We start from the raw sequence: 25,364 nt of genomic DNA, 5'->3' as shown, positions 1-25,364 counted from the left end.
CTAGAACGTACTCAGGCACATGGCAGGTGGTCAGAAAATTTTCTGAAGGTGGCTAGAAGCCAGGCACTTGGCACACATTACTAAAACACAGAGATACGCTCCAAGGTGGGCATTTTCCTGAGACTCAGAGAGGATAGATGACTTGCCTAAGGTCACACAACCAGGACTTGAGGGCTCCAGGCTTTGAAATGAAGTCTTCCAGGCTCCAGAACCCACAAGTCCTGGATTATTTGGGTGTCAGGCTTGAGGTGAGATGGCCCCAACATCTGAGGACAAAATGTGTCCATCCACTACAAGATGGGTACCCACTCCATGTCTGATGTCAGAAGACACAGAAGAAATCCCCTGCAATGAGATCTCCACAAAGCAGTTCAGGGGAGATCCTGTGACTCCCCCTAGACAGTGGGTGTGACCCCCTCAATCCCAGGGAATGGACTGAAGGAAGTAGTCACCTACTACTTCCATGTAGTCACCTACATGGGCTAAGCAGCAAGATGTGGATGAGTTTACAAAAAGTCTTATCACACATGCCTCTCATGGTCTTTTTGGACAGTGACCAGACTAGCAGGAGGAGGGCACTCATATCTGGGATGTGGTCTTTGATCAAATTTCTCAGAATGACCTCCTGGAGAGACATGAAATCTGGGTTAGGTAAGGTTGGTGGATTTGTACCCACCATAATGCTTCTATAGAGGCCCTCACCATACACATTATAAACTTACAACACACACACACACAACAGATGGATACAGTAGAGATACATTTTTTTCTTTAAAATATTTTATAACTGGGGCACCTGGTGGCTCAGTCATTAAGCTTCTGCCTTCGGCTCAGGTCATGGTCTCAGGGTCCTGGGATCGAGCCCCGCATCGGGCTCCCTGCTCGGCGGGAAGCCTGCTTCTCCCTCTCCCACTCCCGCTGCTTGTGTTCCCTCTCTCGCTGTGTCTCTCTCTGTCAAATAAATAAATAAAATCTTTTTAAAAAATAAAAATAAATAATAAAATAAAATATTTTGTAACTTCTAAAACATAATGAGAGTGAAAAAACAGATGAGTAATAGCATAAATTTACACATTACAAATCTTCTGTTTCTTTATATAATGCACTACATACCATTTTAACAAATTTATACCTAAATTGAACTTTTTTCTGGCTCAGTTTTACACAAATTCATTTATTATGTCATGAAAATGTATACTTTTAACAACTTTATTTTTATTTTATTTAAGTCTTTATTTTAATTCCAGTTAGTTGCCATACCATTTAAGAAACAAAACAAATGAGCAAAGGGAAAAAGAGAGAGAGAGAGAAATCAAGAAACAGACTCTTAACTACAGAGAACAAACTGAAGGTTACCAGAGGGGAGGGAGATGGGGGGAACAGGTGAAACAGGTGATGGGGGGCGCCTGGGTGGCTCAGTCATTAAGCGTCTGCCTTGGGCTCAGGTCATGATCCCAGGGCCCTGGGATCGAGCCCCACATCGGGATCCCTGCTCCGCGGGAAGCTTGCTTCTTCCTCTCTCGCTCCCCCTGCTTGTGTTCCCTCTCTTGCTGTGTCTCTCTCTGTCAAATAAATAAAATCTTTAAAAAAAAAAAAAAAGACACAGGTGATGGGGATTAAGGAGTGCACATGTCGTGATGAGCACTGGGTGATGTATGGAATTGTTGAGTCACTATACTGTACACCTGAAATTAATATAACACAGTAGAGATACATTATAATAGCTGATATTCACTGAGCATTTCCTCTATGTCAGATCCTATTTAAGAGTGTTCTACTTTCCACATAGTAATTCATTCACTCTCTTCCTACCAGAGCCCTTACTTACATCTTTCAAGGTTACATTTAAAAAGCACCTTCTTGGGGCGCCTGGGTGGTTCAGTTGGTTAAGCAACTGCCTTCGGCTCAGGTCGTGATCCTGGAGTCCCGGGATTGAGTCCCGCATCAGGCTCCCTGCTCGGCAGGGAGTCTGCTTCTCCCTCTAACCCTCCTCCCTCTCATGCTCTCTGTCTCTCATTCTCTCTCTCAAATAAATAAATAAATAAATAAATCTTTAAAAAAATAAAAAGCACCTTCTTCATGAGGGAGCGCCTGGGTGGATCAGTGGGTTAAGCGTCCAACTCTTGATTTCAGCTCAGGTTATGATTTCGGGGTCTTGAGATCAAGCCTCAAGTCAGGCTTCTTGCTCAGCAGGGAGTCTGCTTGAGTTTCTCTCCCTCTGCCTCTCTTCTTGCTCTCTAAAATAAAAATAAATACATCTTTTTTAAAAAACAAAAAAGCATCTCCTCATGAAATCTGCTCTGATCATTGAACTTGAAGGTGACCTCTTCTTCCTTCAAAAGTTTATGACATTCACTTGTACCCCCTTGGAACTTCTGGATACTTCTTTATCTAAGTTATTTGTGGGCATGCTTCAATATTATAAAAAGCTTTATTCCAAGACCTTGTCTCATACATCATTTTCCTTCACCAAGTTCACATGGTACCTGGAGTATTTGAGTCTAGGCTTAGCGACTTTCAGAGTATTTGGCCCCTCCCCATGTCTCAATTCCCTTTATCTGTCAAATGAAGAAGATAATGGTATCACCCTGGTAGGATTGTTGTGGAGAATAAGATAATGCATATGAAACCCTTTTCTAAAATATCCTAGGTGACCTCAAACCATGCTCAGTGAAATGGGATGACTGGGTTATATTTAGGTAATTCTCTGCCATGGCAGTATACCACATAAGAATTCCTGAAAATGAGACCCAGATCCTGATTCAGTACGCTTGGAGTGGGGCCTGAATATGGGCATCTTTAATAAACTCCTGGGTGATGCTAAGACCATACTCTGAGGAGCTAGGATATAGCACTGTGCTCAGTAATCCTGGGTCAGGATTCTGAGGCTGTGCCAGGGCTCAGCTGGAAAGAGTACTGCAATAGACTTGTCATCCTCCAAGGGAACAGCCAAGGGAGGCTGCTGGCCAAGAAAGCCAGGGATTTCCCCTGTGCATCCCTCTGGAAGCATGCCATTTTACTCAGGCCATGGGAATCACTGAATCCTAATGCACAGGGCCAACTTTCCCATGCAAAGATGAAATAACTGGTTCCCTTGCCCTCACCAGCAGGAGCTGTGTTCTAACTTATCTCTAGACTACTGGATATTGCTTTGTATAACTACGTTCACTCCTTTCAGCCAATAGCACAGAGTAGTGGGAGCAGTCGGTGAAGTCCAGAGGTACCACAGTGGCTGAGAGAGAGTGCAACTGTGTGACTTGGGCTAGGAATCAGGTGTGCCTAAGAGTTAGGACTGAATCTTTGAAACCATGTGGGGAATTACACTGGAAGGAGGGAAGGAGTGCTGTAGAAAAGGAAACAGATTTCACAAAGTGAAGGAAAATTCTTTATTTTCACCATTTTGTCCAGGACCTCTTTTCTTTAAAAAAAAAAAAATACACACACAACTGTACAAGTAATACATATTAAAAAAAAACAAGTAATACATATTTATTGTTTTTTAGAAGATACGGATCAATAAGCTCCTCCATAATTCCACAATGTATACTATTAATACTTTAGAAGGAAACTCTATGGGTACATCCTCATGCATCTCCATTTCCTTAGAAATGACACTTCCAAGATAGAGTGCTGTGTACTTTACATAACAACTGTACTCGGTGAACTGTCTGTGTCCTTAGCCCGTTTTCCTATTCTTTTTCTTCTCTATTGGTGAAGATCCTTTACATATATTAAGTATCTTTAAAAAAATATGCTTATTTTTAATTCATCTGGGATGTATTCTGCTATAAGGTATGAAGTATAATCCTGAAAGTTTGCATTTATTATTAGTTTTTCTAAACTGTGAAACTGTTTTCCTGTCAGCATTAATTGAATAATGAAGACTCTCATCTTAAAAAATTACATTGTTCGATCCTTATAACCCTGAGGTATGTACTCTCATTAGCTCACCCCGCAGACAAGAAAATTAAAGCATAGAAAGGGTGAATAGTTTGGTAAAGAGTTGAACCAGACTTTGTTTTAGAAGTTGTCAATAAACCTTCTTTCTTTTTTTTTTTTTTAAGATTTTATTTATTTATTTGAGAGAGAGAGAATGAGAGAGAGAGAGCATGAGAGGGAGGAGGGTCAGAGGGAGAAGCAGACTCCCTGCCGAGCAGGGAGCCCGATGCGGGACTCGATCCCGGGACTCCAGGATCACGACCCAAGCCGAAGGCAGTCGCTCAACCAACTGAGCCACCCAGGCGCCCCAATAAACCTTATTTCTATTAAATAAATGTTAAGCAGATCACTTTATTTCATCCCTCAGATGTAAATGATTCCCATAAAGGAGCTGGAGCATTTGTCTCCAGAGTCCCTACTCCTTGGGGACAGCAATGCTGACATGTTGTACTGAATGGCTCCTCTTCTCTGAGAAGACATTTAAAATACGTTATTTATCCCAAAAAAGTGAAATAAAGGAGGAATAGAATTCTTCATCCTCATCGGTACTTTTTTTTCAACTAAAAACTTGTAAATCGTGGGGCACCTGGGTGGCTCAGTCGTTAAGCGTCTGCCTTTGGCTCAGGTCATGGTCCCAGGGTCCTGGGATCGAGCCCCGCATCGGGCTCCCTGCTCAGGGGGGAGTCTTCTTCTCCTTCTCCCGCTCCCCTTGCTTCTCCCTCTCCCACTCCCCCTGCTTGTGTTCCCTCCCTTGCTGTCTCTGTCAAATAAATAAAATCTTCAAAAAAATAAAAACTTGTAAATTGTGATATTCAATGCTACATTATTAAAAACAAAACAAATGCACCTGTGAAAACAGAAGAGGTACAGTCCAAATCTTTTAGAGTCTGCCCAGAATGACTTTCTGATTCATTCCATATTTCTTATCCTATTACTCTTTCTTCCTGAATATTTATTTTTATATTATCTAAAACTATCCTCAGCACTACTGCCCTGGTCTAAAACCTTCAGTAATTCTCCATGGCAGTAAGGTAATGTCCAAACATCCTCCAGTTGTCCTTGGAGGCCATTCACAATGGGGCCACAGCCTGCCTTTCAATCCAATTCTCTACCCCTCTTCAGGAACAGAGCTATGCATGTTGCTTTTTCTTTTTTCTTTTTTTTTTTTTTAAGATTTTATTTATTTATTTGAGAGAGAGAGAGAGTGCCCAAGAGGGGGTAGGGTGGGAGGGAGAAGCAGACTCCCTGCTGAGCAGGGAGCCCAATGTGGGACTCGATCCCTGGACTCCAGGATCATGACCTGAGCCGAAAGCAGTCGCTTAACCAACTGAGCCACCCAGACGCCCTGCATGTTGCTTTTTCTAAGACACATCTTTGTATATACTTATGTGGGTTTTTTTGTTTTTTTAAGATTTTTATTTATTTATTTGACAGAGAGAGACACAGTGAGAGAGGGAACACAAGCAGGGGGAGTGGGAGAGGGAGAAGCAGGCTTCCCGCCGAGGAGGGAGCCCGACGCAGGGCTCAATCCCAGGACCCTGGGATCATGATCTGAACCGAAGGCAGACCCTTAATGACTGAGCCACCCAGGTGCCCTCTGTGTTTAATGCAATAGAGAGATCAAGAGAATTTTAGAGCCAGGACTTCGAGGCTCATCCAACTTGGACATTTTAAAAAGAACTTGGACACTTTTTTTTTTAAAGACTGTATTTATTTATTTGACAGAGAGAGACACAGCGGGAGAGGGAACACAAGTGGGGGGGGGGGAGGGAGAAGCAGGCTTCCCGCTGAGCAGGGAGCCCGATGCGGGGCTCGATCCCAGGACCCTGGGATCATGACCTGAGCCGAAGGCAGACGCTTAACGACTGAGCCACCCAAGTGCCCTGAACTTGGACATTTTAAGGAAGAAACAGGTGCCAGACAGTATAACATGCTCCAGGTCGTACAGCATATTAGAGGTCACCATGTTACCAAAACAGGCTCTTGGGCACACTAAACAATAAAAATTGACAAAGGGTCAAATGGGAGTTTCGGGCAAGGCTTTATTGAGGTTCATGCTGGAGCACAAGGGAAACGGCACAAAGGAAACAATCCTCAGACTGACTCCCCAAAGAGAGGTCAGGGAGGGTTTTTTAAAGAAACTTAGGTGTGAAAAGGTGATCTAAGCATGTAGAGGCAGTAATTTATTAGCACCTGTGTACTTAAAGATCATGCTTCTTCACATATCACATATCTAATTAATATGTTAGATCTCCACCCCTGGGCATGGTTTTTAGTATAATGATGAGGGGGAAAGTTGGTGAAAGTTTAGCACTGGGATCCATCTTGGCACTGACTGGTTTGGTCTGGTCTTCACCAGTCTTTGTCAAGTCCCTCCTTTCTTTTTAAGATTTTATTTCTTTATTTGTCAGAGAGAGAGAGAGGTTGAGGGAGAGAGAGAGAGCACAAGCATGGGGAGCGGCAGGCAGAGGGAGAAGCAGACTCCCTGCTGAGCAAGGAGCCCAATCCGGGACTCGATCCAGGGACTCCAGGATCATGACCTGAGCTGAAGGCAGATGCTTAACCAACTGAGCCACCGAGGCATCCCAAGTCCCTCCTTTCAAAAAGAATCTTGTCTCCGCATTTCTACAAGATAGCTACTCAAGAGCGTAGAGTTTTAGCTATCCTGGAATGCTGGATTTGGTGGTAAGGGTTGAGGGGATCCGAGTCCAAGCCCCGCTCTGTCTGAATATGTGATATGTGGTAGGAAAACACGTGTTGAATGTGTTGCATGATTTGCAGTGTATTTAACTGTGTTTTGTTGACCTGGCAGGACTGCCATCTTTGTTGTGAATGAGTGAAATGAGCCAAAGCAAGAAGCACATGCACATCAGTTGAGCAATTCCCAAGCAATAAAACATGACAGAGGACTTGCTGAAGAAACCTGTGCACAGTGTCTTCAGCCGCTTGTTACCATATGAAGTGGCATGGAGGAAGGGACCCAGAAGGAAAGCTGGGGCATTTCAGTTCCATAGATCATGTCCCCTCTGCTCCCACCCGGACTGAGTTGAAGCCCTGTATGGGGGGGTCTTTCAGCAATGGTTTCTTACCCTCACTGCCAAGTCCTGGTCATCAGAGGACACTAGAAATACAAATTATTAGAATTTGAAGGGACCTTAGAGATTCCTCACTTTTAGATGAGGAAACTGAAGCCCAACAGGCCACAGACACACACACACACAGACATAGTCACACACACACACACACACACACACGTGTGTTTCATAGAATTGATGTACTATAGTATAAAGTGACCACCAACAAAATGGCCTCTCAGGTCAAGAAATAGAACAGGAGAAAAAAAAGAAGTACAACAGGAGATATCAGGGTGCCTGGGTAGCTCAGTCGGTTAAGCGTCTGCCATCGGCTCAGGTCATGATCCCAGGGTCCTGGGATCGAGTCCCGCATCGGGCTCCTTGCTCGGCGGGGAGTCTGCTTCTCCCTCTCCCACTCCCCCTGCTTGTGCTCTCTCTCTCTCTCTCTCTGACAAATAAATAAATAAAATCTTAAGAAAAAAAACAAGGTAGAGAATCCAAAGGTGAAATTACCACTGGCTATGGCTGGAAAGGAGCAGGAATGATTGATATCTTTGTGTATTTCTTCTTCTTTTTTTTTTTTTTAAAGATTTTATTTATTTATTTGACAGAGAGAGACACAGCGAGAGGGGAGATACAAGCAGGGGGAGTGGGAGAGGGAGAAGCAGGCCCCCCGCAGAGCAGGGAGCCCGATGCGGGGCTCGATCCCAGGACCCCGGGATCATGACCTGAGCCAAAGGCAGACGCTTAACGACTGAGCCACCCAGGCGCCCCCTTTGTGTATTTCTGAAAACCAACTCTAAAAGAGGAACACCAGGAAGGCTTTATGGTCCGGCTACAGCTTCTGAAAATAAATGTAGCCTCTTAATTAGACCAACTTGAAAGGCCAGCACATGGTGAAAATTAGAAATAGCCAGGCATAAGCAAAGAGCAAGCCATTTGAAGCCCAAGAAACCCTAGTTAGAATCCCATCACCCCTGCGACCTATCTGCAGAACCTGGAATATTAGCTCAACATATCAGAAACTCAGTTTCCTCGCCTGGAAACTGTGTTCAGTAATTCTTACCTTGCAGGATTCTTATCGAAGATTAACATACTCTGTGTAAAGCATCCAGCTCAGGTCTTGGTCATTGCATCACTCAACATATGGTGCATATTACCATTACTATTATGGTTAAGTTTCTCTAAAACTACCTGTAGTTTGCAGTTTTATTTGTATCGGGCTTGTGTTCTCCATGGAAACAAAGGGTTTGGGAAAATATGTGAGATGCAAAAAAGTAGATTTCTGGATAGTTCCCTTCTCCCTTGCCTTTTTTATCAGCTTCTCGTCCCCCACAGCTTTTGCATCTCATGTACCTTCATAACAATTACCACTTTGTTCCATTTAAATGAACTCCTTCGTTTTCAGGTGAGAGCCTATCTGCTTCACTCAAGACCATACCCAAGTTAGATCCTAAATGCATTGTCAGTGTTGTCTGGCTCTAGATTAAGTGATTTTGCCCCTCTGCAGCCTGCTGCTTATCCTACCAAGGTATTTCAGGGAGTTAATGTTCATTGAGGGCCTACTCTGTATACTAACCCAAAGCTATTTCATTCTGACACCCAAAATCCTAAAAAGGCAAGAATGATCAGTATATTCGCTTTACAAATGAAATGCTGACATTCAAAAAGGGTAAGGATTTTGCCCAAGGACACACAGTGGCCATGTTATAAAAAGCACTTGTCTAAACAGAAAAGCCTTCAGAGTCATGGTGTGACGAGGTCTAGGTCCACCATCCCCACCACTGACTTCCCAGCCCTGGGTACATGGGCTCCTGCCAGGAAAGCCCTCCTTTTAGCTTCTTCCTGAACCAGATCTTTAGTCACAACTGGAGGGGGAAGAGCTAATATAACACTATATGTTAATTATACTTGAATAAAAAAAATTAAATTAAATTAAAAATTAAAATTAAAAAAACTTTTTAAAGCCCTAAAGTTTTATCAGAAAAAGATAATCTTAGCCATTGGCATAAATTGGAAAGATCATGTTCTGAACTACAATGTTGATGATTTCATAATACTTCTCATCTTTCTAGAAATTCTAGAAAACTGAGTTAGTGTTTTTCCCTCCACCAAAAATAAGAAATATCAGTACCTCTGAAATGAAACGTCTCATCACCCAGGTGGGGAAGCCATCTCAAGAAGCTCCCTTAAGGGGCACCTGGGTGGCTCAGTCGTTGGGCATCTGCCTTCGGCTCAGGTCATGATCCCAGAGTCCTGGGATCGGGCCCCGCACCAGGCTCCCTGCTCAGCGGGAGGCCTGCTTCTCCCTCTCCCACTCCCGCTACTTGTGTTCCCTCTCTCGCTGTCGTCTCTCTCTGTCAGATAAATAAATAAAAAATCTTTAAAAAAAAAAAAAAAAAAGCTCCTTCAGACTTCAGTAGAAAAAACTGCAGGCTTAATATTTTGCTAATGGGACATCATTGTTTTTCACACAATAATGTAATGATGAATCCCAGCTGCAGGAGGGACTGCCCCTCTTCTCAAACCATTTCAAAAGGAGCACTGTGCCACCTCCTTGGAGTCTTGATGTAAGAGATTGGAATTCCTTCCTGGAGATTGAAGGCACTTGTTTAAAAAAAAAGAAAGAAAGAAAGAAAAGGGAAAAAAAGCACCTTTATTCCGCTGTGCCCCATGCCTCAACCATTGGGTTGGACAAGGAGCAAGTATTTTTAAAATCTTGGCTGCTGAGGGTAGAGAGAGGAGGACTGGAGATGGAGACAGAGGACATTGAGGGAGAGTTGAAGGAAGCCAGAGAAAAGTAATGTTCTTTCTTAAATTTAACCCCAAAATGCTCCCCTATCTATCTAGTCATGAGAAATTTCTATTCTAATCATGAGAAAAACATCAGACAAACCCAAATTGAGGGATGTTCTACAAAATACCTGACCCCTAATCTTCAAAAATGTCAAGGTCATGCATGACAGGGAAAGACTGAGGAACTGTCCCAGACTAAGGAAGAGACCAAGAAGACATGACATGAATAAGGCAACAAAGGCAATGTGAAATCCTGGAACAGAAAAAGGACTTCAGTGGAAAAACTGATGAGAGGGGCGCCTGGGTGGCTCAGTTGTTAAGCATCTGCCTTCGGCTCGGGTCGTGATCCCAGGGTCCTGGGATCGAGCCCCACATCGGGCTCCCTGCTCCGCGAGAAGCCTGCTTCTCCCTCTCCCACTCCCCCTGCTTGTGTTCCCTCTCTCGCTGTCTCTCTCTCTCTGTCAAATAAATAAATAAAATCTTTAAAAAAAAAAAAAAAGAAAAACTGATGAGATCTGAATAAATTCTATAGTTTGGTTAACAGTATTGTATCAAGGTTAATGCCTTTTGATAAATATTCTACGGTTATATAAGATGTTAACATAAGGGGAAGCTGGGTGAAGAGCATAAGGGAACTACTCTGTACCATTTTCAAAATCCTTTTGTAAGTCTAAAATTATCTCAAGATAAAAAGTTAAAAAGGGGAGCCTGAGGCACACTGTCCCCAATGTCAAAAAGACAAAGATTTTCCTCCAGATACCCTCTTTCCTGCCAGCTTCCTGCTTCACCTGAGAACTCAACAGTGACTCTTAAAGGCCTCTAGATGCAGTAACAGCAAATCAGTTCAGCAATCTGAAGAAATGAGCTGTTTGGACCTCTATTTTCCAAATCATTGAAACAAACTCTTTTGGAAAGCACTATTTCTAGAACAGTAGTATCCATTTCTGTGTCTTCTTATACAAAGCATGGAAAACATCACTGAATTCTTCATTGTCCATAAACATTAGTATAAACGTCTGCTTGTGTGCAAAATGTAAATGAAAGAACTCTAGGGGCTGGTACATGGGAAGAGCTAATTGTAGTGCTGGGTATTTTTGTTCTGCTTGGCTGACCTGCGCTGTCTCCTCACCCCTCTCAGGCTGCCCTAGTGGTCCTTTAGGAGGAGAAGGGGGCACATTAGATGAGTGACTTTGAGGAGAGGTGGCAGCTGGGGGGCTGGTACCCTGAGGCATCCTTGCGAACCACTAGAACATGAGTCATTTCCACAACTCTTGGGGTTTTCGGAGATGATGTTGTCATTCATCATCATGATCATCATCATCAGTGCTCTGGGTAGTGACCAGGATCCATCCCGCAGAGGGCACATTTTCACAAAAGAGAGCCAGTGATATGGCAGCACCAAGAGCCAGAAGAGTCTACGATACAAGTACCACCTGATATGTTTGTGTGTCACTGAAATTTGGGGATTACTGGGGCCAAGGCCTCACAGAGTTAAGCAGCCAGCGCACCACATTCCCTGTGCCACACTCCTTTCTGGGACTTGGTAGATTTATTTGTCTCTAAAAAGAAAGGCTAAATACTCGGTCAGGGGGCGGGGGCGGTCACTTCCAACTCTAACATTCTAGGATTCTGCTCTTTGAGATACCACTTTTTCTTTTATGTGAAATCCTCCAAAGCCAACAAAGAATAATTTATCACCACGGCCCGGTGCACATCTCAGCTTTATCAATCAGATGTGATCCTCTCCATTCAAAGTGCATTACCCCAGATCCCACCAGGGCACAGCTTGAAGATTTTTACATTGGGAGAAAGTGTCAGGATAGATAACAGCATAAATGGCTCTCAGAAATTCCACCATACAAGTTCTTCAACCTACACATCCAAACTGAGTAAAACCAAAGAGTGTACCTGGGGCCTCAAGGGAGCTCCAGAGAGAAGAGGTCAAGCAGGACCTCGGCAGATAAGTTTGTTGAGGTCTACGGCACAGGCTCAGGAGGGGGTGCCCCCTACCCTGACCCCACGACAGGCACCAGTCCAGGAGAGCTTGGGGCTGTACTTTCCACCACCATCAGGCTGACTTGACTCCTTTGCCCAGGCTTCAAGACCACCATGTTACTATCCCACATTTTCATGTGACCTTGAGGCAGAGGGATGTAGGGCAAAGGGTGTGGGATCTGGATACAGAGAGACCTAGGTTTGCATTTTAACTCTGCCGTTTATAAGCTGTTGCACTCTATTCAGGTTACTGAACAGCACTGTGACTCAGTATTCCCATTAAAATGAAGATAATAGTTTTACTCTGCCACAAGGTTATTGGGGGGATTAGAGATAATGCACACAAAGCTCCATAACAGTGTTTAGGACACAGTAGTCATGGCAACCAATAAATGGTAGCTGTTTTTCTCTATTCCAAGTGAAAGAAACCAGACACAAAAGGCCACATATTGTATGATTCCATTTATATGAAATGTCCAGAATGGGCAAATCCATAGAGACAGAAAGTAGATTAGTGGTTGCCAGGGGCTGGGGGGAGTGCGAATTCATACAGGCCTTCTTTTTGGGGTAATGAAAATGTCCTACAATTATATAGTGGCGATGGTTGTGCAACATAATGAATATCCTAAAAATCACTAAATTTTATACTTTAAAAGGGTAAATTTTATGGTATGTGAATTATATCTTAATTAAAAACTTTTAGAAATAAACTTTCTGTTCCTCAGTATATGAATGTGAATAGAAATGAGTATTTCTAAATACCTCATGGTATTTCTAACTCATAGGGTTTTTGTGAAGATTAAATGAGTTAATTTATTTAACATATTTAGACTAATGCTGACGTACTATAAAAGCTCAGTAAATGTCACCTACAGGGGCACCTGGGTGGCTCAGTCCGCTAAGCGTCTGCCTTCGGCTCAGGTCATGATCTCAGGGTCCTAGGATCAAGCCTCGCATGGGCTCCCTGCTCCCTCTCCCTTTGCCACTCCCCTGCTTGTGCTCTCTCTCTGTGTCAAATAAATAAATAAAATCTTTAAAACTAAATAAATAAATAAATAAATAAAAATTAAAAACATAAACGTCAGCTACAGTAATCACTACTGTATGCTCATCATTTTTTTTAATTTATTTTTTATTTAAATTTTATTAGTTAATGGGGCGCCTGGGTGGCTCAGTCGTTAAGCGTCTGCCTTCAGCTCAGGTCATGATCCCAGGGTCCTGGGATCGAGCCCCGCATCGGGCTCCCTGCTCAGCGGGAAGTCTGCTTCTCCCTCTCCCACTCCCCCTGCTTGTGTTCCCTCTCTCGCTGTGTCTCTCTCTGTCAAATAAATAAATGAAATCTTTAAAAAAAAAAAAATTTATTAGTTAACATACAGTGCAATACTGGTTTCTAGAGTAGAATCCAGTGATTCATCACATATACAACACCCAGGGCTCATTGCAACAAAAGGAGAGAGGGAAACAAGTCATTAAGTGACTCTTTAAGGTGGGGAACAAACTGAGGGTTGATGGAGGGAGGTGGGGTGGATGGGCTAGATGGGTGATGGGGATTAAAGAGGGCACTTGTTGTGATGTTTATCATCATTTTTATCACAGGTAGCAGAGTCTAAAAGTCAAAATCATTGGGGCTTGGGCGCCTGGGTGGCTCAGTTGGTTAAGCGACTGCCTTCGGCTCAGGTCATGGTCCTGGAGTCCCGGGATCAAGTCCCGCATCGGGCTCTCTGCTCGGCGGGGAGTCTGCTTCTCCCTCTGACCCTCCTCCCTCTCATGCTCTCTGTCTCTCATTCTCTCTGTCTCAAATAAATAAATAAAATCTTTAAAAAAAAAATCATTGGGGCCTGAATCAAACAGACCTGGTTTATAATCTGACTTCACACTTACGAGCATATAAATTAATGGTTAATTGTGTAGCCATTCAGACTTTCTTGATTAAAATCCCAGCTCCACATATTTATCAGCTGTGTGACTTTAGGCAATTTTTAACCCTTCTGTGCCCAAGTTTCTTCATCTGTAAAATGGGGGTAATAAAAGTTCATACCTAATGAGCTGCCATGAGAATTAAATGTGTCTACTAGGATGATTTTGGCTTTAAGTTTCAGAAACCTGACTCAATTTACCTTTCACCAGATAGATGGGAAAGCAGAAAAGGACAGAAAAGAGAAAATAACAGGGAAAACTTAATACAAGTCAAGAGGGGAAAGAGAAGGAAAAAGAAAGAAGAGAGAAAAAGAGAGAGGGAGAGGTCTATTTTCCCTAGCCATTAGTTTGGGGATGCTTCTCAGCGACTTCTCTGCCCAAATTTTCCTCCTGGCTTTTTAAGATTGTAATTCCTGTTTTTAGTGTAAATTGCTTCAAACTTTTTTGGTAATAGTCAGGAACTAAAAATAATACTATAAATGATTTATGTGCTTGCTGTTATGTCTGCTTTCTAGGAGTATAAACCTCATTAAGAAGACTCTGCAAAATGTTTTAATAATGTAACATTTCTGCCCAGTCCGTGGTGTCATTCAGGATGGCATTGTGAATAGGCCAATATGATGTCAACACATACCTAAAAGACAGTTAATGCAGCAGAGAGCCAGGAGCCAAAGCCTTGAATTGGAGATGAGCCTCCATCACCAATTGCTCTGGGCCTCTCATAACCTTGCCTGGCTTCAAATTCCCTATCACCAAAATGGAAAATAAAAGCAGAATGCACTCTCCAGGTGGCAGAGTATGGAAGAGCATCTGACCGTCACACTTACGATTATAGATTCAAAAGACTGGATGGGCGGGCGCCTGGGTGGCTCAGTTGGTTAAGCGCCTGCCTTCGGCTCAGGTCATGATCCCAGGGTCCTGGGATCGAGCCCCACATCGGGCTCCCGGCTCAGCGGGGAGCCTGCTTCTCCCTCTGACCCTCTCCTCTCTCATGCTGTTTCTCTCTCGCTCGCTCTCCAATAAATAAATAAATAAAATCTTAAAAAAAAAAAAAAAAAGACTGGATGGGCTTTTAGTAAAGATGAATTCATTCTCTGGATTTGCAGATGGAGGCCCTGAGGCTCAATGAGAGGAAGTCCTTCCCAAGGTCAGACCAGCTGGGTTTCGGTAAGGTTGAACCTATGTTCGAGCCTTATGTTCTACCATGATGTGACATCGACTGATGAGTTTGTCTCTCTTTCCCTCCTTCTGTCCATTACAGCAACTGATCAATATAGATATAGACAGATACCCTTATAAATAACTTAAACTTCATATATAAATATATAAATACAAATGCAGAGAGAAGAGGATCACCTGGAGATAATACACCAATTCTGTGTCCCAGTGATAAAGTCACAAATATTTGTATAGCCTTTAACGTAGAGATTGGTATTTATCTAAAATTGGAAGGTCAAGGTTCTACCTGCTTTCTTTTTGGCCTGATTTGGCAAGTATCAGGTTAACAAATCAGGGTGAAAGGAGATGGGAATGTGAATAATTCATTGACCTCCAAGCTTTTGAAGCAAGAAGATCAAGGGTTTCTATCAAGCCTGGAGATTATTTCTCTTAAGATGCCATAAGAAAGGGGTACTAGTCCAGGCTACAGTAAACACTGACCCACATGCCATTGTGAAGAGCCCATGAGATCTACACCATCATAGTAAGAGAGGAGCATTTCTTTGCATTCCCTTTGGCCACTGCCTGATTCCCATTCAGCCACCAGGGAAATGAAAACCAGTGGCTGTCTATGAGCTCACAGCACTGGGTGTGGTGGCTTCCACAGGAGTCTTTGCTGCTATAATTTTTATATCTCATTTTACCTCATGAATTCTGGTAGGGATTTAAATTAGCCCAGTTTTCCTATCTATCACACATTCAGTCCAAAACTTTGATGAAGGGCGCCTGGGTGGCTCAGTCGTTAAGCAGCTGCCTTCGGCTCAGGTCATGATCCCAGAGTCCTGGGATCGAGTCCCACGTCGGGCTCCCTGCTCCGCGGGAAGCCTGCTTCTCCCTCTCCCTCTCCCACTCCCCCTGCTTGTGTTCCTGCTCTCGCTGTCTCTGTCTCTGTCAAATAAATAAATAAAATCTTTAAAAATATATATTTAAAAAAAAGAACTTTGATGAATATTTCAGAAAGGTTTTATAATTCTCAGTGGCATGGTGAATAGCCTTTGGCCTTTACATCAAAGGACAGAAAAAATGTCTTCAGGCAGAAAAAAATAACAATTCCATTTCTATTCCTAGATTGGTCATTACACAGCCACCTGGAGTCGTGCTATCAGATGTTCTGCTGGCCAGAACAAATTGCCAGTAACTGCTTGCATGATCAAGAGAACGCACTGCCTCTCAGTCCCCATTTTCCCCCCGGGGGGTTGTAGTTGCATTTCTACAGTTCTACTGGCTCTAATTTCTTCATTCATTCATTTATTCATCCATTCCTTTGTTCATTTGTTCATGCATTTGTTCCTTCCTTCCTAACCTAGTACTATCTGTGCAGTAAGAATGCACAAGTATTCCACTATGAGAGAGAGACAGAGAGGTTACCAGATTAAAGCATTCATCAAATGATGTTATTTCCCAAGCAACCTGAGCTTTTAGTCTGCCCTTCCCTTTCTCACATCACCAAATGGCCAGAAATTGGTTCTCCCTACAGCATGTTGCACGCAACTGGACCAGCCCAACGAGCTTTTACTTCCCCTGGGAATGGAGTCCCCATGCCCACAGTTTCTCAGGGAAGCTGTTCCACTGCCTATAGATTCCCCTCTGCTTTGGACTGAATCCTGTCTCCCCGCCCCCCCCCCACCACCCAGCACCCAAACTCATATGTTGAAGCCCTAACCCCCAGTGTGACTATATTTGGAGATAAGGCCTTCAAGGAGGTAGTTAAGGTTAAATAAGGTCATAAGGGCAGGGCCCTGATCCAATAGGATTAGTATCCCTCAAAGAAGAGACATCAATCCAAAACACAAGAAACAAGTGTTGTCAAGGATGTGGAGAAAAAGGAACCCTCGTGCACTGTTGGTGGGAATGCAAACTGGTGCAGCCACTCTGCAAAACATCATGGAGTTTCCTCAAAAACTTAAAAATAGAACTACCATATGATCCAGTAATTCCACTACTGGTATTTACCCAACAAATATTAACACACTAATTTGAAAAGATATATGCACCCCTTTGTTTACTGAAGCATTATTTACAGTAGCCAAATTACGGAAGCAGCCCCAGTGTCCACTGATTGATGAATGGATAAAGAAGAAGTGGTATATATACAATTTATACACACAATGGAATATTATTCAGCCATAAAAAGAATGAAATCTTGCCATTTGCAACAACATGGATGGAGATAGAGAGTATAATGTTAAGCAAAATAAGCCAATCAGAGAAAGACAAATACCATATGATTGCACTTATATGCGGGATCTAAGAAACAATACAAACAAAGAAAAAAAAGAGACAAACCAAAAAAAACAGACTCTTAACTGAGAACAAACTGATGCTTATGCCCGGGGAGGTGGCAAGGGGTAGGATGAGTGAAATAGGTGATGGGGATTAAGGAGTTCACTTATCATGATGAGCACTGAGTAATGTATAGAATTGCTGAATCACTATACTGTACACCTGAAATTAATATAACACTGTATGTTAACTATACTGGAGTGAAAATTTTAAAATCTAAAATTAGGGGCGCCTGGGTGGCTCAGTCGTTGGGTGTCTGCCTTCGTCTCAGTCATGATCCCACATCAGGCTCCCTGCTCAGCGGGAGGCCTGCTTCTCCTTCTCCCACTCCCCCTGCTTGTGTTCCCTCTCTCGCTGTGTCTCTCTCCATCAAATAAATAAATAAAATCTTAAAAAAAATAAAATCTAAAAATAAATTTTAAAAAATAGAAGAGACACAAGAAAGCTCACTCTCCCTCTCTCTCTAAACTCATAAAGAAGACGCCACGTAAGCCCACAGCAAGAAGGTGGTTGTCGGCAAGCCAGGAGGAGAGGCCTCGCCAGAAACCAAAGCTGCAGACACCTTGATCTTGGACTTCTTGGGCTCAGCATGAGTCTGGCATTTGACCTGAGCTGAAGGCAGACGCTTAACTGACTGAGCCACCCAGGCGCCCTCTTATTCAAACATTTTAATTAGATTTTGGAAACTCATCCAGGGATTGGTTGAAGATGGCAAAATGGATAATGGTTGTATTTACTGTTTATTACCTAGCATGAACTTGTTCCATTAAAAGGTGTTGAATGGGAGCATGTCCAGGCTGCGTAGTGCTCAGAGTTCTGTGTGAGAAAACAAGCTAGATGTTCTGCTGTTGTCCTCTCCTGGACAGAGAGACCTGACTTGTTAATTCCTCTGAGAGGGATGGACTGAATCCAGTGTTATCTAAATGTCAGACGGGATCATTTGGGAAGTAGGCCCTTTAGCTCTGCTGGGAGAGGAGGTTGAATTCACTGTCAAAACTTGCACACATTCCACTCCCTCTTCCCTCAAAGGAAACTTCAGAGGTGAGGTAGGAGGTACCAGAGTGGCTTCCAGCAGATGGGAGGACACAAATATCCCCTGCATCTGTGCTACTGCCGCCTTCGGGCTGTTAGACCATGAGCCTCTGCGACACTCACAGCAGCCCAGCTCTCTCTTTGTTGATTTGAGCTGTGGGTCCTCATTGTCAGAAATCCTGCTACTTGGGTCCACTGTGCATTTTATCACTTTTAGATGCTATATATTTTTCTTTTTAAGATCTTATTTATTTATTTGACAGAGAGAGACACGGCGAGAGGGGGACCCAAGCAGGGGCAGTGGGAGAGGGAAAGCAGGCTTCCCACTAAGCAGGGAGCCCGATGCGGGGCTCGATCCCAGGACCCTGGGATCACGACCCGAGCCGAAGGCAGACGCTTAACAGACTGAGCCACCCATGCACCCCAGATGCTATATATTTCAAATGATTCCAGTGGTGAGGAGTGGGGTAAGCAACTGTCTATAGGACAGAAGTTGTGAAGAGCTGGCCACCTCAGGTTCCCTCTGGCACACACACACACACCCTGTGGGCCCACAGGGTAGGATACAAAGCTGTCCATGTAAGCTAGCAGGGCTTTGTTCTTATTTGCCATCCCCTTAAAGTATATGCACTTAGTATTACAACCTTTCCTTTCCATTGGCTTCTGTGAGTCCTGAGGGATAATCCTAAATATCTCTATCTATCTATCTATGAAAGCTGGTAATGAATTTTTTTTCTTCCATTTCAATTGATAGATGCAATGCATACAGAGGAAAATAATGTCGATCCTATTTCATCAAGAGTAATTTCAAGACATTGTTGGTCAAAGAAGAAAATTAGCAGCTACTGCTTAGCACTATGGTAACTGGCAATTTGCGTTCCTGCGGAGATGTAATTACCTTACTGCCATTATGCTTCAGGCCAGACCTTTCCGGGAGAACATTTATAGAGCTATGTGTGTATTCTGCCTCCATGTGAAGAGGTCTACAGGTGCCTCCCATGTGATGTATCCCACTTGGTAACCCCGCCACATGCAGTCTGGGACCATCCATGTGCAGGTGCTGGCTCTGCCCGGAGATGGGGAGGGAGACCAGATGGCTACTGGGAGGCTTCCTGCCTCTCCTGATGCTCTAAACACACCCAGATGGGAAAGCACTAGCAAACAGGTATGCGAGTTTCTCTGGACATATCCATTAACGAATAACTGTCCTTCCTTCAGGCAGCTTATTAGTTCCCTAGGGCTGCTGTAACAAACTAACACATTGTTGTTTGGTGACTTAAAACAACAGAAATTTCTTCTTTCACAGTTCTGGAGGCCAGAAGTCTGAAATCAAGGTGTCATCAGGGTCATGCTCCCTCTCAAGGCTGTAGGGGAGAATCCTTCCTTGCCTCTCCCAGCTTCAAGTGGTCCCAGACATTCCTTGGATTGTAGCAGCACAACTCCAATCTCTGCCTCTGTGGTCACGAGGCTTTCTCCTCTGTGTCTCGGTCTCAAACCTCCTTCTCGTTTCTTTCATAAGGGACCTCAATCATCAGATTTAGGGCCCACCCTAAATCCAGGATGATCTCCCCTTAACTGAATAACCTCTGCAAAGTCCCTGTTAACCTTAAAAATAAAACCACCAGTTATCTTACCAGCAAAGAGAGGTTTATTCAGCAATAGCAGAGAATTGCAATCGGCAACAAGCAAGCTACGGAAGAACCATGGGCTAGTTTGCAGAACAAAGTAGAGGAACGCTCTTTTTTTTTTTAAGATTCTATTTTATTTATTTATTTGAGAGAGAGAGAGAGAGCACAAGAGGGGGTTGGGTCAGAGGGAGAAGCAGACTACCCACAGAGCAGGGAGCCTGATGCGGGACTCGATCCTGGGACTCTGGGATCATGACTGAAGCCCAAGGCAGTCGCTTAACCAACTCAGCCACCCAGGCGCCCGAGGAATGCTCTTTTATAGAGAAAAGGGGGAAGTTGGATAGGCTGTTATAAACAAAAAGGCCACTGTAATAAACTGGGAGTTCAAAGTGTAGTGGCCTTCCACTGGCCAAGTCGTGAGTGTCTCTCACTTGCTGGGTTGTTGCCAGGGGAGGAGGAAAGCCTTTCTTCCTCCTCCTGGGATAGGAAAGTCACTTCCACATGCAAGGTTCATCTCTACCTGTCCGGTCTGCACCTGACCAGCGGTAGGACATTAGAGCTCCCCCTGCTGACCTCCTGGACTCCATTCTAAACAAGATTTCCTTTTATTAATTTTCACAACCTATGTCCACGTAAGTTCACCTTCACAGGTATGGGGGGCTAGAAATCGGATATATCATTTGCAGGGACACAATTCAACCCACTAGATTTCTTGTGGCAAGCTGCCTCATTACAAATTGCAGCCATTCCAAGAGCACTTCCCGACCGAAGATAGGAACTGCAATGAAAACATGGGCCAAGCTCAGGGGTTTTGACTTAGAAGCAGGTAGAAAGGAGATTTTACAAGGCCCAGCGATCTGAGCACTATGCTGGCCTGGAAACTCTACACTTGCTTCCATTCAATCCTATAAAATAAGGATTGCTGTGGCCAGACTGTAGACAAGGATACCGAGGCTCAAAATAACCCACCCAAGGTCTACCAGCAGTCTGTGGACAGGCTCAGGTCAGAGACTGGGTCTGTCTGCCCCATACAGCCTCAAATACAGTGAAGCCTCAGAGTCAATACCATTGACAGCTGGGGGGAAGAACAGAGTCATTATTCAGATATACAGTTGACTTTACATAGAGACAGAATAGATGGAGGGATGTGGCAGCACTGGAAGAACTCTGGGGAGAATCCAGAACATTCCCTCCCTGAGCTGCCTTGTTAGTGCCTGCTTTTCCCTATAGGGAACAATACCTTCTGGTTACTAAATACAGACAAGGATTTAAGGGAAAATCTCCTAGAGAATGGTAGTACCTGCTCTGAAATACACTGAAAGTAGGCTAGATCCTTTCCAGAAGCAAATTTGACTAGAAGAAGCAAAAATAGAAGAGAGCAAGGGCTGGCTGTGGGTACCCTTGAAGAAGGAGGTCGGGAAAACTCCAAAAGCAGAAATTGCCAAGTCCAGTTTGCCTGCAGCCACACCAGATCGTGTTGTCGGATCAATTCTGTGCAGGTGTCTAGCAGCTGGGTGACTCTGGGTCAATCAGGTGCCTCTCTTTGCCTCAGGTTCCCATCTATAAAAGGGATGACAGCGCCTGGGTGGCTTAGTAGGTTAAGCGTCTGTCTTCGGCTCAGGTCATGATCCGGGGGTCCTGGGATTGAGCCCCGCGTAGGGCTCCCTCCTCCACAGGGAGTCTGCTCCTCCCTCTCCCTCTGCCCCTCCTTCCGCTTGTGCTCTTTCTCTCTGGCTCTCTCTCAAATAAATAAATAAATAAAATCTTAAAAAAAAAAATAAAGTGGGAATGAACATTTCTGCATATCAAGGATCTAGAACGGCTCCCTTGGAACCGCATGATGCTGGCTTAGGCAATGTTTTGCATGCAAATAAAAGCCATTCAAAAAGATTGCCACCAAAGAGATGGCAGAAGAACAGCACATTTTTTTTTTTAACCAAAGCATTTTATTTTCTATTTTATTTTACTGAGATATAATTCACATAACATAAAACTCGCTATTTTAAAGTGCACAATTCAGTGGGTTTTAGTATATTTACTATGTTGTGCAGCCATTGCTACTATCTAATTCTGAAACATTTCCATCAGAGAAGGGAACATTTATGAAAAAAAAAGAATTTGTAAATATTTTGTCTACGTAGACAATTGGTGAGCAAGGTCTGTAGAGACGGCAACAACAATTCCAAGAAATAAGACAACATATTCTTGAGGCAGAGCTAAGAACAACATAGTTAAAGCCCCACACAATAATGTCTGAGACAATAGTAATAAACCACTCCCTGGCAAGAGAATAACTACACTTGGAACAGCAAGAAGAAACCTAACAGAACCAGGCAAAGGCAGACAGACTAAAATAAAGCAAGAGGGATTGCAGTCAGATAGGTGGAAGAACTTCCTGCCCATCATAGGGATAAAATGTTGATTCAGGGCGGTGTGGAACCCATTGCCCTAAGATATTCAGAAACATAATACATATTTCTATTTGTTTTCCTAATTGCACACTAGAAGGAGTCTTCTCTTCCTCAGAATCTTTTAAGAGCAAAAATATCGGGGCGCCTGGGTGGCTCAGTCGGTGAAGCGGCTGCCTTCGGCTCAGGTCATGATCCCAGGGTCCTGGGATCGAGCCCCGCATCGGGCTCCCTGCTCAGCGGGGAGCCTGCTTCTCCCTCTCCCACTCCCCCTGCTTGTGTTCCCTCTCTCGCTGTCTCTCTCTGTCAAATAAATAAAAATCTTTTTTAAAAAAGAGCAAAAATATCCTTTAATATATATTTGACTCCCCAAAAATATATACATTAACCCATAAACGTCTTTAACTGTTTTTGCATAATCATGACTGGTATTATCTTCCTGGTGCTGGAGTAATAATTATAATTATTCTTTTATAGAAATATTTACTAATATTTATAGAACAGTTCTTAGGTACCACACGCTTTTCACACATGAAAGCTCATAGGCACCTGTAAGGTAAGAGAGAGAGAGAGTGCCGAATCCTAACCACTAGACCACCAGGGAGCGTCAACCACCTGTAAGGTAATAAGGAGACTGAGATGCAGTGTGTTCAAGCGGTCTCTGTCAGGTGGCTGATCAATGGAATGACAGGGATTCAAGGCAAGTTTGGCTGATTTCAAAGCCCGGGCTCTTTCCAATACACTAAACTGGTACATCAAGGTTTCTGCTTACAGATTGTCCTTCAAGCATTCTGTAAGCTCCCGGAGGGCAGAAGCTCTGCGTTTGACTTCTGTCTTTCCAACATCTGCCCCTCCTCCACATCTAATCATCCAGCCAATCTGGTGGACTCTTCCGTCTCCTGAACACAGCTGACCCTTAAACCTGGGTTTGAGCTGTGCGGGTTCAACAAATACAGTACAGTACTGTAAATGTATTTTCTCCTCCTTATGATTTTCTTAACATTTTCCTTTCTCTAGCTTACTTTATGGTAAGAATACAGTATATAATACATGTAACATACAAAATATGTGTTGATCGACTGTTTATGTTAACATTTTTTTTTTTAAAGATTTTATTTATTTATTTGACAGAGAGAGACACAGCGAGAGAGGGAACACAAGCAGGGGGAGTGGGAGAGGGAGAAGCAGGCCTCCCGCAGAGCAGGGAGCCCGATGCGGGGCTCGATCCCAGGACCCCGGGATCATGACCTGAGCTGAAGGCAGACGCTTAACCGACTGAGCCACCCAGGCGCCCCGGCTGTTTATGTTATTGACAAGGCTTCCAGTCAACACTAGGCTATTAGTAGTTAAGTTTTGGGGGAGTCAAAAGTTATATGTAAATTCTCAACTGCTGGGGGGGGGCGGGGGTTGCCACCCCTAACCCCTGTGCTGTTTAAGGGTCACCTGTATATATTGAAGATGTTCATTTCTCTCCATCCTTGACTTCACTACCTTCCAGCCAGCTATCACCATCCTTCGCAGGAGAAATAAAGACCACCAACTTCACTTCTCTGCCCCTAGGTTAGCCTTTCCATGGTCAACTTTCCACGTTGAAACTAGAGACGGCTTTCTAAAAGGCAAATATGATCAGATCCACTCTTTCCTACAACTCTTCAATGGCCTTGCATTGCATCTATACTCGTAATGCATTTCCAGTCCTGTGCACTGCGGTTCCCTCTACCTGGAATGGCATTGCCCACCTTCTTTACCAAGCTTGTGTCCAGTCCTCCTGAGTTCAGCTTAGATGCCACCGTCTCACCCTCCTTGACTGCCCAAGGCTACATTTGGGATTCCTTCTCTGTACTCTAATAGCACCCCGTGTGGTCCCACTGTGTCACACACATGGCTGTTGATTTGTTTTCTCTGTGACATGACTAAAAGCTGTTCAGGGCGCCTGGGTGGCTCAGATGGTTAAGCGTCTGCCTTCGGCTCAGGTCATGATCCCGGGGTCCTGGGATCAAGTCCCGCATCGGGCTCCCTGCTAGGCGGGGAGCCTGCTTCTCTCTCTGCCTCTGCCTCTCTCTCTCTCTCTCTCTCATGAATAAATAAAACATTAAAATATATATATATATATATATATATATATATATAAATAAAAGCTGTTCAAAGGCAGTGACCCCAAACTTCTCATAAATGACTCCTCAGCAAATACTCACAAGTCATATGTTCCCAATAACTCTATGAGAGGAAAAATGCACGGTAAGAGCTTGGACTCAAAACCAGAGCTTACTAAATGCTCACTAGCTAAATGAATACACTGGTGAGACCGTGTAGGATATGCTCCATATTAATTGAGGATTTTCTTCTCTCTAGGCAACTTAAACCCCACTTCAGACAGCAGAGCAGAATTTCCCAAAAATAGAGGATGGGAATGTTATTCCTTTGCAAGCAGGAATGTAATTTTTCCTGTTATTTGTGTCCAAAGCTGCTTTTCTTGAATGATTCAGGCTTTTGATTAGTCACCATTAACGAACTTGCTAACTCCATGTGAAAATAGATTAATTCGGGTTTAAGGTTATGAATACAAAACGAAGGGTATCGGTATATAATGTGCACTTTAATGATGTCACAGCACAAAGATGAGGATGATAATTTAATTTGCTTTCTCTGGAAGGTCAGTTCTCACAAAGGAAAAAAAAAATTCTCCCTTAGGGTTTCAATGCCTTTCCAGGCATCTTCCCCTTCTGTTTGGCTTTTCTCTGGCTCTTCTTGATCCCTGGGGAGGTGAACATTTATATTTAAAAACAAATAGTTGGGGGCACCTGGGTGGCTCAGGTGGTTAAGCGGCTGCCTTCGGCTCAGGTCATGATCCCAGGGTCCTAGGATCGAGCCACAGGTCAGGCTCCCTGCTCGGCGGGGAGCCTGCTTCTCCCTCTCCTCCCTGCGTGTGCTCTCTCTTGCTATCTCTGTCTCTCTCTCTCTCTCAAATAAATAAATAAAATCTTAAAAAAAGAAAACAAAAAAACCACAAATATTTGATGTTGTTGGGAATGTGAGAGACTTGGTGGAGGTGGGCAGAGGACAAGCAGTGCTTT

The 25,364-nt window shown here is 43.7% G+C and overlaps 1 long non-coding RNA gene across 1 annotated transcript in view; it reads right to left on the bottom strand.

Annotated features, from left to right (window-relative positions):
• Window positions 1-1,361: 1,361 nt before the first annotated feature.
• LOC129045875 (uncharacterized) overlaps window positions 1,362-25,364 on the bottom strand; it is an 89,094-nt gene continuing 65,091 nt past the window's right edge. The window contains exons 3-4 of the long non-coding RNA XR_008506271.2: window positions 2,073-2,237; window positions 1,362-1,562 (exon numbers count right to left, since the gene is read on the bottom strand). This is a non-coding gene — a long non-coding RNA (uncharacterized LOC129045875). The remainder of the gene's footprint in view (window positions 1,563-2,072; window positions 2,238-25,364) is intronic.

Source organism: Mirounga angustirostris, unplaced genomic scaffold (genome assembly GCF_029215605.1).
Source record: "Mirounga angustirostris isolate CCGP_5_RB_7025 unplaced genomic scaffold, mMirAng1.0.hap1 SCAF_11, whole genome shotgun sequence".
Lineage (NCBI taxonomy): Eukaryota > Metazoa > Chordata > Mammalia > Carnivora > Phocidae > Mirounga > Mirounga angustirostris.
The sequence above is the reverse complement of the archived record's forward strand: the minus strand, read 5'-3'. Positions and strand labels throughout refer to the sequence as shown.